The 15,185-nt window shown below is 41.0% G+C and overlaps 1 long non-coding RNA gene across 4 annotated transcripts in view; it reads right to left on the bottom strand.

Moving 5' to 3' along the window:
• Positions 1 to 15,185, bottom strand: part of LOC140120546 (uncharacterized) — a 94,500-nt gene that overhangs the window by 8,112 nt on the left and 71,203 nt on the right. For all 4 annotated transcript variants that reach the window (XR_011853860.1, XR_011853862.1, XR_011853861.1 and 1 more), the window contains one exon: positions 15,075 to 15,175. This is a non-coding gene — a long non-coding RNA (uncharacterized lncRNA). The remainder of the gene's footprint in view (positions 1 to 15,074; positions 15,176 to 15,185) is intronic.

Below are 15,185 nucleotides of genomic sequence, written 5' to 3'. Positions count from 1 at the left end.
GCCCTCGTCCAATTCCCTTGGCATCTTTGGCCTTCTGCGCATGCGCAGATCGCAGGGGACCTGGACGAGGGCGCGCAGCTCCTGGAAGATTACCTGGTAGGCGGAGTAAGGTGGCCACTGGGGCGTGGAGTAGCCGCGACTAGTAGCCTCATGTCCGGCTACTCCATGCCCCAGTAGCCGCATAAAAAAATTTGCATATACATGCAATAAAGTTTTCTAAAAGACACCCGGGACGTGAGGATTAGCCCAAAAAAGGGCTATCCTCACGTCCCATTCATCCACCTACCACCTCTTCTACCTTTATAGGTAGAATCGGGGTGGTAGGTGCCCTTTAATCTTAGATTTCCTATTGGATCACTATATGGAAAAGTTATTCGGACTGAAGATTTGCTAATCTATTATTATACAGAGAGTATTTATGGTTTGATAAACTATTAATGAATACCTTATTACATATCCAATACTACATTATATATTGGCTACATAAGGATGTAAGCCTGAGGCACTTTCTGTAAATGTAGCCCTAACACTCACAGTTCTTATACTTCTTCGCCTTTACTTGGATATTAAGTTTTTTATCTAACTAATGATGAACAGAGGTAAGGGAAATTCACTGCTGCAAAGAAACCATCAAATTGAGTTTTCATACATGGTAGTGCTGTTATGTTTAAATCATAGTTTCCTGAAGAATGAACAATGATTTGTATTCATTGAACTCTTCTCAGTCTGCACATTGCGTCCTGCTAAATTTCAGGAAGGGTACATGCTTGGATGCTTCTGTTCAGCAATGCTTAAGCTGCTAAGTAGTCGCAGAAGGATAACATTATCATACTTAAGCTTAACAAAGAATATGTACCATTTGCAATGAAAATTAAATGGGATTTTTAGAGCTTGAGGAATAACAGGATCAACTGCAGACACAGTTCAGTGCCTTAATCTGAGTATTGTGAAAGGCCATAAATTAGGGTAATGGGATAAGTAGAAAGAAATCAACATGTTTTAATATCTAAATGTAAGGATATAAAATCAAAAAATGTTAAAGATTTTTGAAGCCACTAAAAAAATAAAATAAATCCTCTTTGAGTCACATACCAAATTGTGCCACATAGTTATTTGTTACAACAAACATATATGCCAAATGGCACATTTCACCCATTGGTCAGAAAAACTAGTTAAAATGATAAATCTTTATTTATAAATGCTTGTTAAAATGTAGCAAGAGTGATACCAATTTGCAACACTGTATGTGTACTGAGCAGTGTTATTAAAGGAAACCTACCACTTAAAAATGATAAATAGTAAAATAGTAAAAATTAAAAAAAAGTTTAGAAAAAAATTATAATAAAAAAACCTAAAAATTCAAATCACCCCCCTTTCCCTAGAACTGATATAAATATACATAAACAGTAAAAATCATAAACACATTAGGTATCGCTGAGTCCGAAAATGCCCGATATATCAAAATATGATAACGGTTTTTCACTGCGTTTAATCCCGTAAATCGCGCCCAAAGTTGAAGATGGCACTTTTTTGCCATTTAAAAAAAATTAAAATTCTATAAAAAGTGATCAAAAGGTCATACAGTCCTAAAAATGATAACATTGTAAATGTCATCAAAATCCGCTAAAAAACGGCACCAATCACACCCACCCGACACCAAAGTATGAAAAAGTTATTAGCGCCAGAAGATTGCAAAATCCCCCCAAAAATTTTTATGCAGGAGGTTTTCATTTTTTTATGTATGTATGAAAACATAATAAAACCTATATAAATTTTTTATCCTTGTAATTGTACCGACCCAAAGAATATAGTAGACATGTCGTTTGGGGCGCACAGTGAAATCCGTAAAAATCCAAGCCCACAAGAATACGGCACAAATGCGTTTTTTTTACCAATTTCACTGCATTTGGAATTTTTTCCCCGCTTCTCAGTACATGGCACAGAATATTAAATACCACCATTTTGAAGTGTAATATGTTACGCAGAAAATAAGCCATCACACAGCTCTGTACATGGAAAAATAAAAAAGTTATAGATTTTTGAATGTGGGGAGTGAAAAATGAAAACGCAAAAACAAAAAAGGGCTGCGGCGGGAAGGGGTTATTTAAAGAAACCCCCCCAATTGCTTTGTTAAAGTGTTTTATACCTTATATTACAACCCCCCTTTGGCGCCCCATATTACGGCTCGGCGCACCATGCGCGCAACCTTGCTTGCGGCTGATTTGGAAGTGGCGGAGAGCCAGTGACGTCACTGAGCTCTGAGGCACACTCGCGCCTGCGCAACTTTGCGTGCAAAGCTGGCCATGCGAAGTTGCGCAGGTGCGAGTGTGTCCAGGAGCTCGGTGACGAGTGAGTGTTTAACCCTATGCGATATCAGTCATTATAACTGTGGAACATTTGGCATTTGTGGTGTAGTTAGCCAGCCTCTGTTAACATCAAGCAATTAATGGCAATAAATCTCGTATTTATGATATTTCTGTATTAGATCGTAATTTATTTGGTAACAACCTTTCTAGAGTAGTAAGTCCCTCTCTGTAAGGATAGATGGATTATATTGCTGAATACTATACCACTAGCCAGTAAATAAGCTGTCTGCTATCTGTCACGGACAAGTAGCATGGCAATCCACTCACTATCTATTGCTGCAAATTAAAATCACTAATGCAGCCACCCCAACATATTTCGCCAACTAGTGGCGTCTTCAGGGGGTATGGGGCTGTATATATGTATATATATCTATGTATATATACACTCACCGGCCACCATGCTAGTAACGGGTTGGACCCCCTTTTGCCTTCAGAACTGCCTCAATTCTTCATGGCATACATTCAACAAGGTGCTGGAAGCATTCCTCAGAGATTTTGGTCCATATTGACATGATGGCATCACACAGTTGCCACAGATTTGTCGGCTGCACATCCATGATGCGAATCTCCCGTTCCATCACATCCCAAAGATGCTCTATTGGATTGAGATCTGGTGACTGTGGAGGCCATTTGAGTACAGTGAACTCATTGTCATGTTCAAGAAACCAGTCTGAGATTATTCTAGCTTTATGACATGGTGCATTATCCTGCTGAAAGTAGCCATCAGATGTTGGGTCATAAAGGGATGGACATGGTCAGCAACAATACTCAGGCAGGCTGTGGCGTTGCAACAATGCTCAATTGGTACTAAGGGGCCCAAAGAGTGCCAAGAAAATATGCCATGACACCACCACCACCAGCCTGAACCGTTGATACAAGGCAGGATGGATCCATGCTTTCATGTTGTTGACGCCAAATTCTGACCCTACCATCCGAATGTCGCAGCAGAAATCGAGACTCATCAGACCAGGCAACGTTTTTCCAATCTTCTACTGTCCAATTTCGATGAGCTTGTGCAAATTGTAGCCTCAGTTTCCTGTTCTTAGCTGAAAGGAGTGGCACCCGGTGTGGTCTTCTGCTGCTGTAGCCCATCTGCCTCAAATTTCGACGTACTGTGCGTTCAGAGATGCTCTTCTGCCTACTTTGGTTGTAACGGGTGGCAATTTGAGTCACTGTTGCCTTTCTATCAGCTTGAACCAGTCTGCCCATTCTCCTCTGACCTCTGGCATCAACAAGGCATTTCCGCCCACAGAACTGCCGCTCACTGGATGTTTTTCTTTTTCGGACCATTCTCTGTAAACCCTAGAGACGGTTGTGTGTGAAAATCCCAGTAGATCAGCAGTTTCTGAAGTACTCAGACCAGCCCTTCTGGCACCAACAACCATGCCACGTTCAGAGGCACTCAAATCACCTTTCTTCCCCATACTGATGCTCGGTTTGAACTGCAGGAGATTGTCTTAACCATGTCTACATGCCTAAATGTTACCGCCATGTGATTGGCTGATTAGAAATTAAGTGTTAACAAGCAGTTGGACAGGTGTACCTAATAAAGTGGCCGGTGATTGTATATTTATATATAGATAGAAGTGTCAGAATATTTCCAGTTGCCCATGGCAACTAAACACAGCTCAGCTTTCATTTTTCCAGTGCTCATGAATATTTTAAAGGGGAGCTGTGATTGGTTGCCATGGGCATCAGACACTTGATAAATCTGCCCCGATGTATCTTGGATATACAATGAATTAAACAGACTTTAATACTAAAGATAACACAAAGTGAACACAAATCTGTTGGATATCATATGAATCACATAAAATTGAGTATACCAGTTGATTAGGACTATAGATAACCAAGCATAAAACCCTTCCTGCACCCGGATGCAACAATACCGGCTGTTGAACCCTGTGATCATGGTGACCACAGCGTCTACAGTGAAGTACCGGGATGATTAGAGTTGCTATGGCAGCCCTGGGGTCTGATGAAGGACCCCGCTGCTGCCTTCAGTAGAAGCCTGTTAGTTTGTGCTTTCAGCACAATCTAACAGTGCTGCTGTCTGGATAGGCTGACTATGTAATATGGTGACATAAATTTGTATTGCAGTATATTACACTGAACAAGTGATCAAATTATACAAAATAAAGAGTCAAAAAGAGTTTAAAAAGAAGTGCAAATTATTAAAAAAAAGAATAAAAGTCCCCTGATGTCACATCCCCAATAAAAATCAAAATACAACAAACTCTGTAAACAAAAAAATAAAAATGGTTATGCCCAATAAAGGGGTTTGCCACAAAAGAAAATTCTCAAATTTCAATCCCCAAGTGATGTCTACACAATAAAAATCATTTTTAACCCCTTACTTTACAATTTTACTCCTATTTTAGCTGCTATCACTCAGTGATGGTCAGTGTAAAATCCCAGAGTATGAGCGACTCTCTAAGCAGACACGTTGCAGCTCATTTACTCAGCACTGCACAGCTACACAGCTTGGACAGATATTTAACAGGTGTCTGCGCTGAGATTGTGTTTTGGGGCGTGCCGTCAGACAATCCGACTGATTTGGACTGAGCGTGGGAGGTATTTACATGTATTAATGAAAATTTCATACTCCTCCTTGACTAAAAATACTCCTCAAAAATGGTAAGAGGAGTATTATTACCATTCAGGAAAAATGTTGCTGCAACCACTGCTGACAACATATTTATTAAGAGCTAAAAGACACTTTTTATACAAAATATTTTATTTGATTTTCAACAATATATAACAGAACAAGGAATTTACATTGCAAGATATCCTCAATGTAATTTATCCAAAAGTCAGCACAGTTATAGTTGGACATGCGTTTGGACTCTTATCTCCCAGTATACTGAATCCTGCAAGCGGCAGAGTAGAGCTCAAAAGATATTTCCATATGTAGTCTTCACCTTGCTCCATGTATGGAGATCTACAAGGTGCGACCATTTATCCTCTCAGTCAAGCAGTGTTATGTATCGAATACTCCCACTTTTATTTCCCCAACCTGCAGATCCCCTTCTGGCTTGTGGTGGCAGACATTTTCGCTCCCTGTGCCTAATCTAGGCATAGTTACATAATAGTTATAAAATCCAACCAACATTATTAGTGGTCGCATAAGAATCATTCCAAAATAGTAAACAAGAATAATGATTGATGAACTCACCCCCCCAAGTGCGTGCATACCATCACCCTCCCCGCACCTCCATTCCCTCCCGCCACCCCAGGCCACCTTTCTCACATTTTCAAACCTCCCAATCTTCACCCAATCTTTTTTTCTGAATCCGTCGGGTTTTCTGACGGCCACTCCCCCCGATTTCCGTCCTGCGCATGCAATCTGATCGCGTGCGCCAAAGACCCGGGGCAATTCAGGGAAAATCGACGCAAAACGGTAATATTCGGGTAACCCGACGGAAATACGCAATTCGGGCCCTTTGTAAATGACTCCCATTGTGTCCAGTTTGTCTACGTTCATCAGCCACTTGGTCTATCAACTGTCCTTTGTAGGTGGTTTTGGACCTAGCCAGTTTTGGAGTATACAGTCCCAGATTCCGTGCCAGAGGTCAGTGTATGGCTGTTTACATTTAGGGCATGCCGTAAGTTGCTCTGTATAGGCTGGTGCATAAGTGCTGGTTCATAAGTTTGAAGTAGGCTTTACCGCCACCTTTCTCTGATGATCACCTTTCTGACTATCTCCCACTCCTTAGTATCTGGAATTTTCAATCTCCTCTCCCATCCCTTGAACATGGAGGCATGTGCTTTCCTCCAAAGGTACTTGTGAAGGAAGCCATATAAGGTCGTAATAGAATAGCAACCCTGGCTAGTGTAACAACATCTTCAAATGCTTGGTCCACCAATTTCCTTCTCACATCACTTACTCTGTGCTTACAGAAAGAAAGGATTTGATGTAAGTCAAATTGTTACCTATAGTTCAGGTTGAGCCTTGCTGTCAATTAAGCATTGGTGGACTATCTCAGATGCTCTATGTCCATTAAATCTCGGGCCGTACAATTTTTACATTATCTCCCTGCCAAGGAAACTCCAGGTGCATTCCCACTGATATTCTTTTTGATAGGGTGTGTGTTAGGCCAAAGCATTTACGTATCTCCTTCCAGGTAACTACTGTATCTCTCTTGAGTATAGATGACCTTGTCAGTTTGGGCATTTTTGCCCATTTAGTATGCAGTAGTGTAACTAAATCCCATGGGGCAGCGAAGTATGCCCCATTTGTATGCCAATTTGTAAGATGAGCCACAGTGTGATCAATCTAGGACATGCCGAAAAAGAAATACCAGGTTTTTGGCACTCACATTCGGAAAGTTCAGGCCCCCCTTCCCCTTCTCTAACATTAGGGTTTTCAGGGAAGTGCAAGGTTTCTTTGCTCTCTACAAACGCCCTATTGATGGTTTGGATATCAGTGTGCTTCACTAGAAGCAGCAATGTCTGCTTTGGGTATAACATTTTTGAAAAACTCATAATGCGGATGAGATGATAACGCCCTCCTAGCGAGAGTGGCGAAGAGCGCAATTTATCCGGCTCCCCCACTATCTTATTAATTAGGCGGGTGGTTTAACATGTACAGTGAGGCTGGAGATCAACCGATTTTTATACCCAATTAGTTTATCTAGTATTGTGTGGGTTTTACAGTTAATCCTAATTGGTCCCATTCCCTTTTAGAGTGGGGTCTCCCTAATTGTAAGATTTCACTCTTGTGGACATGGACTCTATAACCAGAGAACGTTCCAAATCTTGATATTGTACTGAAAACCCTGGTAAGGTCAGACAACGGATTAGCCATAAACAAGATCACGGTGTCCACAAAGAGTGCTATTTTAATTTCTTTTTCTCTAATAACATTGTATATATTTGAATCTTCGTAATATCAAAAACAAGAGGGTACAAGGGGCATCCCTGGCGTGTTCCGCGGCATATTTGGAAGGGATCAGATAGAAAACCAGGGATCCTTATTTGTGTTGTAGGGTGATCATATATTCCCTTCAAGTAGGAGCGAAATTCCCATTCTATCCAGCACCATCCCAAGCCAATCCCAGTGCACATTATCAAATGCCTTTTCGGCATCTAAGGCTATGAGTGCTGGTTGCTCCCCTGACCCAGTAAAAGCCACTTTAATGAATCTGAGGGCAGTGGAGCTCCATAGACAGACACAGAACTGTTACAAGGAGTTGGTCTAATGATTTATTACTCCTATTTATATATACAACTCCTATTTATAATACAACGAGGATGAAACCCCAATATGCCATCCCGGGCAAAGTAAATATTATAGCATATAACAATCTAATAGGATAATCATAAAAAAACAATCACAAGATTATAAAGAGAGGGGAAATTGGGGGGGGGGGGGTGAAGGAGGGGAGAGGGAGGGGGGGCATATAAAGGATGAAGAGCCCATAAATCTAATCTCTTGAGGGTTGGGAGGGGCATATAAGGGATGAAGAGCCCATAAGTCTAATCTCTTGAGGGTTGGGAGGGCTATTACTCCTATTTATTAGTCCTATAATTATATTATATCTAATGATATATTACTCCAGAGGTTGACCATGACCTCCTCTGAATATTAAAGTATCGTCATGGGAGCTCCTGCGACCCATGTCTCAGGTGGCGGGAGCCCTGTGTTCCTCCATGTCACTGTACCTTGTTGCAGCGGCTGCAAGCTTACTCACCCGTCCATGCTCAAGCGCCTGTGGCCCGACTGAAATTTAAAGGGCCAGCATGCCACTAATTAGCTTTGCATAAACCAATGCTCGGAAACTTCTGCAAAGTAAACTACTGTATTGTGGGGCAAAGTTCCTGCAGAACTATGTGAGAAGCTAAAAGTATTATCAATACGTCCTCAGGTTGTCACAAGAATTATCTGCCTGATTAGAACGTTTAAAAGTCTTTAATATCTTTATTCAAAATATCATTAAAAGTGTGCTAGAAATAGCCATACGTATTTATTCAGGCTTTTCAAGGTACACCTTCAGGTGGTAATCCAAACACATATGTGCCAACCGAAGTCCGATAACATGCACCAAGAAACAAGTAGGCGCAATCACAGGAGCACAGGTTAGCTTCCCGCTGTAACACCTATTATCAGTAGTTGTATATAGTAGGTCTGTCTCAATTATGTCCCTGTCTGACAAGTTTCTGTTTCGTCCGCAACAGTGCCGGATGTGTGTGTAGCAAGCTCTAGCTGCAAAGCCAATGCAATATCGGGCCGCTAGGGCAATCGCTAAATAAGTGTTGTATGTCTAAGTGTATCCTGGTACGCCTCTGATGACACATCGATCGGTGGGGTCGATGCAGAAACGCGTCAAGCAGGGACATCATTGAGACAGACCTACTATATACAACTACAGCGGGAAACTAACCTGTGCTCCTATGATTGCACCTACTTGTTTCATGTTATTGGACTTCGGTGGTCACATATGTGTTTGGATTGCCAGCTGAAGGTGTACATTGAAAAGCCTGAATGAATACTTATGGCTATTTCTAGCACACTTTAATTATATTTTGAATAAAGATATTAAAGACTTTTAAATGTTCTAATCAGGCAGATAATTCTTAGAACAATGGGATAGGCTTATAAAGGCATTTAGTAAACATTAAAACCATTTTATTATCATGGGACTTTTTGAAGACAACACAATGTTCAGCCAAACCGACTTCAAAAAGTTCCAAGAGAAAAAAAATGCCCTATTGGTTTCTGTGCAAGTTAACTCCCACATTTTAGAAAAGACCTTTCATACTTTGTCAGAATACGCGTTTTGGACCCGAAAAAAGTCCTTCATCAGTTCAGATGAAGGACTCGGTTCGGATCTGAAGAGCATATCCGTTATTATTTTTCTATTAGGGGCATGGACTGCCAGTCTCTGTTGGTATACAGAGGCGTATTGGTGATGTCATGTTAACAGTGCACACCTACTCTAGCCTATTACTGGTCCTCAGCTGCAGGCTGCCGCATTTTATTAGGTATAGGCTTTTTTCTCTTACAGCAGCCCCTGCCACTATTAAGTCTGTTCAAGACAACAGATCTGTTCATCTACATTAATTTGATTCTCTGCTGACTTTCACTATAGCTTTTTTTCTTGTCAATGTGGATGTGATATCTTAATCTTCTCTGGTGGGACCAGATGCTGATGGTCCCTAGAAAGATGAACATTATTTAAAATGCAGTGCAAACTCATTTCTGGCTCAATTTTCAAACAGAAATATATGTCTTTGATAGATTCCCGAGGCAAGTGAATTCAAACAGTGAGCATGGCTGGCTAAAACATTGAAAACCTAATTGGTAGTTACTCATGGCTTATTGATGAATGGTAGCTGCACAGCACAAGATGTTACATGAATTATAGAGTCCTCACTGGGGAATACCGTATACTCATGTTTCCAAAACAGACAGACACTGACTGTTATGCAGACTTCTTAAAGTATACAGTTGATGCTGAGTAATATGATGAGCATGATTGCAGGGCTCTGGTAAGGGTATTCTTATCATAATAGATTCAGAAACATGAATGCTAAATTAGCATAAACAATAATGGATACATAAATATGTGACAAGTCTGTAGCCGAAGCATCACACTAATTCTAGTTTGCACACCAAGATAATGTTCACTTAAATTAGTTAAATTAGTTCAGTTAAATTAATAATAAATCATTTGCATTATGTTATACATTTATTTAATCAAGAAATATTATAATATGCCCTATATCTTTTCAATTCTATAAGGAGAAGTATGAAGAAAGATAACAAGAACAACAAGGTTTAGATTGCAAAACTATTACTCAGTAGCCAACTGTTTGTAGATATGTATATTATATATATATATATATATATATATATATATATGTACATACATATATATATATATAAACTCAGTCAATATAGGAAAATCCTTGAGGCACAGCGTTTGGCATCAATCTCAATAGACCCAGCAGGTGGCAATGGGAAACACGGCAGTCAGTAGACAACAATATACATAGATCCTCGGTGGTGCTCACCGAGGATGCCGAATACCGCAGGTAACGGGCCGTTTCGCTCAACAATGCGCTTTCTCAAGCCTATGATGCTGCTACTTTTAGATAGCACATAATAAAAGCTCCCGGGTGCAACAGTGCAAAAATGTGATACAAAGATAACAAAACATTAAGCACCAAATACAGGTAAGTTAAAAACAATTATCGCCACATTCTTGAGCATTACCATTAGCATCATTACTTCTGAACAAGTCTGGCAAACGGGTGATGCCGGGTTTTGATTAACCCTTGGTTTGCGTGACACCAAACACTTCTTCAACAGCTATATCATATACTTAAAGGAACACAGAGAGATCATTAAGATCATTCAACCCCATATTTCCTAGCGCATCTTATTTTATAATGTAACGGGCTTCGTTTTGTTTACATGTGTTTCTCTATGCTTCTATATTCTCTGGACACCATAAACGATGATGGAGATCGAGACCAATAGCGCAATCGGCAATCTTGAAGTGGCTATTAATGCAGGGAGGGAGTATGCTGCCACGTTTTTTAACTTTGTAACCACAAGGATGCATTACAATTACTGAGCACAAAAGCGCTGGAGAATTGAGTGATGACTTTGTGCGAAAAAGAGTTGCGTTTATTCTGGACAAACCACTCTCTTAGGTCTTATGAGGATGGGTCTCGAGAGGGTTAAGATTATACAAAGACCCCGCACAATACCAAGATGACCGGAAATTTATGGAAGAGTGGCAGTCCCTGCACCTCCAACATTCCCAAAGCATGATGCGTCTGGTGATGCAACGGACTGAACAGGAATACATCACGATTACATCAGAACTACGCAAAGCTAAGTTAGAACTGAAAACAAGACTGTCTGAAACACAACGGATATCGTTCAAGACTAAGCTGGAGAAAAGATTGATTGTCACAGTCTGAGACAAAAGAGAAAAACCGAGATAAATTCTTGAGAGACAAGAACAATTTTGAATTCAACACAATCTTCTCTTGGAGCACAGCACAAAGACAATATTGACGAATACCGGTTGCCAATAATAAAAAAGATCAAAAAAGACAGAAGAGAAAACAGGTGTCCTGGTGGTAGGAGAGGATCTGCCTTGCACTAATTCCTTTAACTGCGATGAGAAAAAGTCTGGAGATTGTCTTACAAACAATATTAATCTTACTCCCATGACTTTAGACAAAGACTGTCACTCGTTGCTGTCTAAAGGCCTGAGTTATGCCCTGGTCAATCAGTTTGATCCAGTGGTATTTGAAATAGATTTGTATAAAGCCATGCGTAAGCTGCTCTTACATAAATTCTTTCACAACCACCATAGTGTAGCCCCTTAGAGAAAAGATGGCAAAATCCTGGCAGTAATTTGCCCTCTGGGTTTTTCACCACCAGTGTCGCCTGGCTCGTTGACAACCCAAGAAATGGAACTCCTGGCCAACCTCACACATAATCCAGATGGTATAGGCGACACAATGGATGAATCATGTCAGGAGGTTGAGAATTTTAAAGGAGGTCTCAGCTCCACTTTTTGTCCCCCTTTGCCGTCCGGCTCCCCTATCGATGTTTTCTACCACCGGGTGTTAGATGATGTCAAGGCCCTAATTTACCCTAGAGCCTTGGAGAACATCACCATTGGTGAGAAAAGAGCCTTGGACCAACTCCGGTCTAATAAAGAAATAGTAATTAAGCCGGGGTAATGTTGTGTTGATGACCCGTGATTATTATATCACCGAAGCCAGACATCAACTGAGTGACCAATCCACATACCTCCCCCTAAAAAAGAACCGGACACGTAAATTCCAGCCTTGACTCCAGTCATTTATGAGGACAAGCGTGGAGTCAGGTCTCCAAAAGAACGGCCACTATACTCTATCCACTCCACCCCCAATTTCCCTGTTGGTACTTCCTCCCCAAGGTACACAAAACACTCTCCCCCACGCCCCTGGTCGCCCGATCTTTTCGTGTGTCGGGTCCCTCACAGAACCTCTCACCCAGTATCTAGACTGGCTATTACGCCCACTACTTCCCGATATCCCGTCATACCTGAAGGACACTGGCTCATTCCTGTCTGCCATTCAGGATTTTGAAGAGAAAGGGAGGAGTAATTTATCAATTTTGTATGTGATGGACTCACATTTTTTCTTTCCCACGATGTCTTTATGTTTGACGGAGCATGGTTTGTCCAGAGAGTGGGCGTAGCGATGTTTGACCCCAGTGATATTTTCCTGGCGATGTTTGAAAGCCGCTACGTCTTCACTCTGGGCAACTTGTTTGCCAGACACATAAAATTATTTCTTAGATATGTGGACAACATATTTATGGTATGGGATGGCTCCCAACAGGAGTTTTTGGAGTTTGTGGATCATTTAAACCTGACGAATTCAATGAATATGCGATTCGCCTTAGCTCTCGGGGGGGGGGGGGACATTGGAATGTTCGGGTCTATATTAAGAATAACTGCCTTAACACCACTGCTTTTAGAAAGAGTCTGGCCACAAATTCCCTTCTACACTACAACAGTTTCCACCCTATCCATACAAGAGATAGTATACCCAGTGGCGTAACATGAAGCTGCCAGGCCCTAGTGCAAAATGTGTGCCAGGCCCCCAATTATAATTTATGGGACCGGTTGCGACCACACCCCCTGCACCTAATTAAGTTACGCCCCTGAATATACCTTACAGCCAATTTCTACAATTGAAGAGACTAAACAGTGATATGGATGCTTTTGAGGTACAAATACTACATTGGTAAGACAGTTTGGTTTCTATTTACGAGGGTGAGGGAACACTTTCATTCAGTGAGCACGGGCAACGGTTGTCCCTGATTGATAGCTCATATTAGGTAACATCATAGTGGAAATCCCTACATGATGTGGTTTGGAGGGCTAGAAAAGGTTGATATGGCCCCTAATGGTGGAGACCGTGCCCGGCTCCTTTTTCAAAACTAAGCTAGGAAATTTGGGGTTGAATGATCGTAATGATCTCTCTGTGTTCCTTTAAGTATATGATATAGTCGTTGAAGAAGTGTTGTTGTCACGTAGACCAAGGGTTAATCAAAACTCGGCATCACCCGTATGCCAGACTTGTTCAGAAGTAATGATGCTAATGGTAATGCTCAAGAATGTGGTGACGATTGGTTTTAACTTACCTGTATTTAGTGTTTTGTTATCTTTGTATCACATTTTTGTCATTTTTAGTGGAGGACTCCGCTACAGGTTTGGATCATGACGCTCCTGCACCCGGGAGCCTTTATTATGTGCTACCCGGAAGTAGCAGCGTCTTAGGCTTGAGAAAGCACATTGTTGAGCGAAACGGCCTGTTGCCTGCGGTGTTCGCTGTCCTCCCCGCATCCCTGCACTGCCACATGGAACTTTAAAAAGTTTTTTAATCTGACCGGTGAGTGCCACTGCCACTCACTGTACAATATGGGTGACCCTTTATTGGTCTTGTACTTACCTTTGTTAAGTTTCTAATTAGTGCCAACCTCTTTATTACACTTCTATTATGAAAACCATTATAATTATACAAGTTAAAGGGGTTGGCCACTTTACCTCTTTTTTTGTAATATGAGTGTAAGTGTTGGGGGCAGGATATTAGGTAATTTATCAATATAGATTTATTAAAAGTTCTGCACTGCTTTCTTGATATACCGTATATACTCGAGTATAAGCCGACCCGAGTATAAGCCGAGGCACCTAATTTTACCACAAAAAAATGGGAAAATCTATTGACTCAAGTATAAGCCGGGGGTGGGAAATGCATTGGTCACAGCCTCCCCAGTATATAGCCTGCCAGCCCCTGCCCCAGTGTATATAGCCTGCCAGCCCCTGCCCCAGTGTATAACCCCCCCCCCCATTGTGCAGCACAACAATACCATTGCAGCGGATGGATCGCACAGAAGATCTACGGGGGCCGCCGGAAAGGTGAGTTTTGATTTATTTTTATGACTCGAGTATAAGCCGAGTTTGGGTTTTTCAGCACATTTTTTGTGCTGAAAAACTAGGCTTATACTCGAGTATATAAGGTAAGTGAAGACTCCTGTTCTTTTACTTCATCAGCCAGACATTCCTGACCATAAAATGGCCACAGATTGAGGGTCCTGTGGTCTCTATCAGTCCATGAGTAATTGCTCTCCGGGCCCTTATGATAGTATTCATGAATATAAATTAAAACAGGTTATTGGACAAACTTAAGAAGAGTTCAAAAAGGCATTAAATCTGAGATAGATAGTTTTTCCAAGTCTGCAAACAGTTTTGCTTTTGTTTGCTAGATGTTAGAAAATTTACCTATTGGCATCTTCAAACAATCTTTTACACTTTTCCTGAGTACATCACATAAAACAATGGTAGTGCTAGATATACCTGCTAAAGTCAAATTGTTGTAAAGGGTCTTTTTTTTGCCCTTCTGTTTTTCTATGACTTTGCTCTTACATCTGTCTTACATCTGACGGCTTTATGTAATCTTTGCTCTGAACCAGCAATTTTTAAGATTCTTTCACTTTGAGAGCTCTGACCCTCTCACCTGGAGCCTATGATAAAAACCCTGTGAGTACTATCCTCCATTGCTAGTTTTCAATTTGCCTTGCTGGCTTTCTTTTGTATTCATGTGTACTTATGTTTTTTGATATTTGGCTTACATTTTTGACTATTCTTTTGTGTATATGATTCTGTATTTTATATGCTATTTAGTTGTTACCTGAATTGTATACTTTTCCTTTGTGTTATTTGTTGTCAGTCTTGTAACATGTCCACACTGTGGTACAAGGAGGAACTGTCTTTGTAGTTGTCACATTTCCCCTAGGATACA

This window comes from Engystomops pustulosus, chromosome 3 (assembly GCF_040894005.1).
Source record: "Engystomops pustulosus chromosome 3, aEngPut4.maternal, whole genome shotgun sequence".
Taxonomy (NCBI): Eukaryota; Metazoa; Chordata; class Amphibia; order Anura; family Leptodactylidae; genus Engystomops; species Engystomops pustulosus.
Note: the sequence above shows the minus strand (reverse complement) of the source record. Positions and strands in the feature narration are given on the sequence as shown.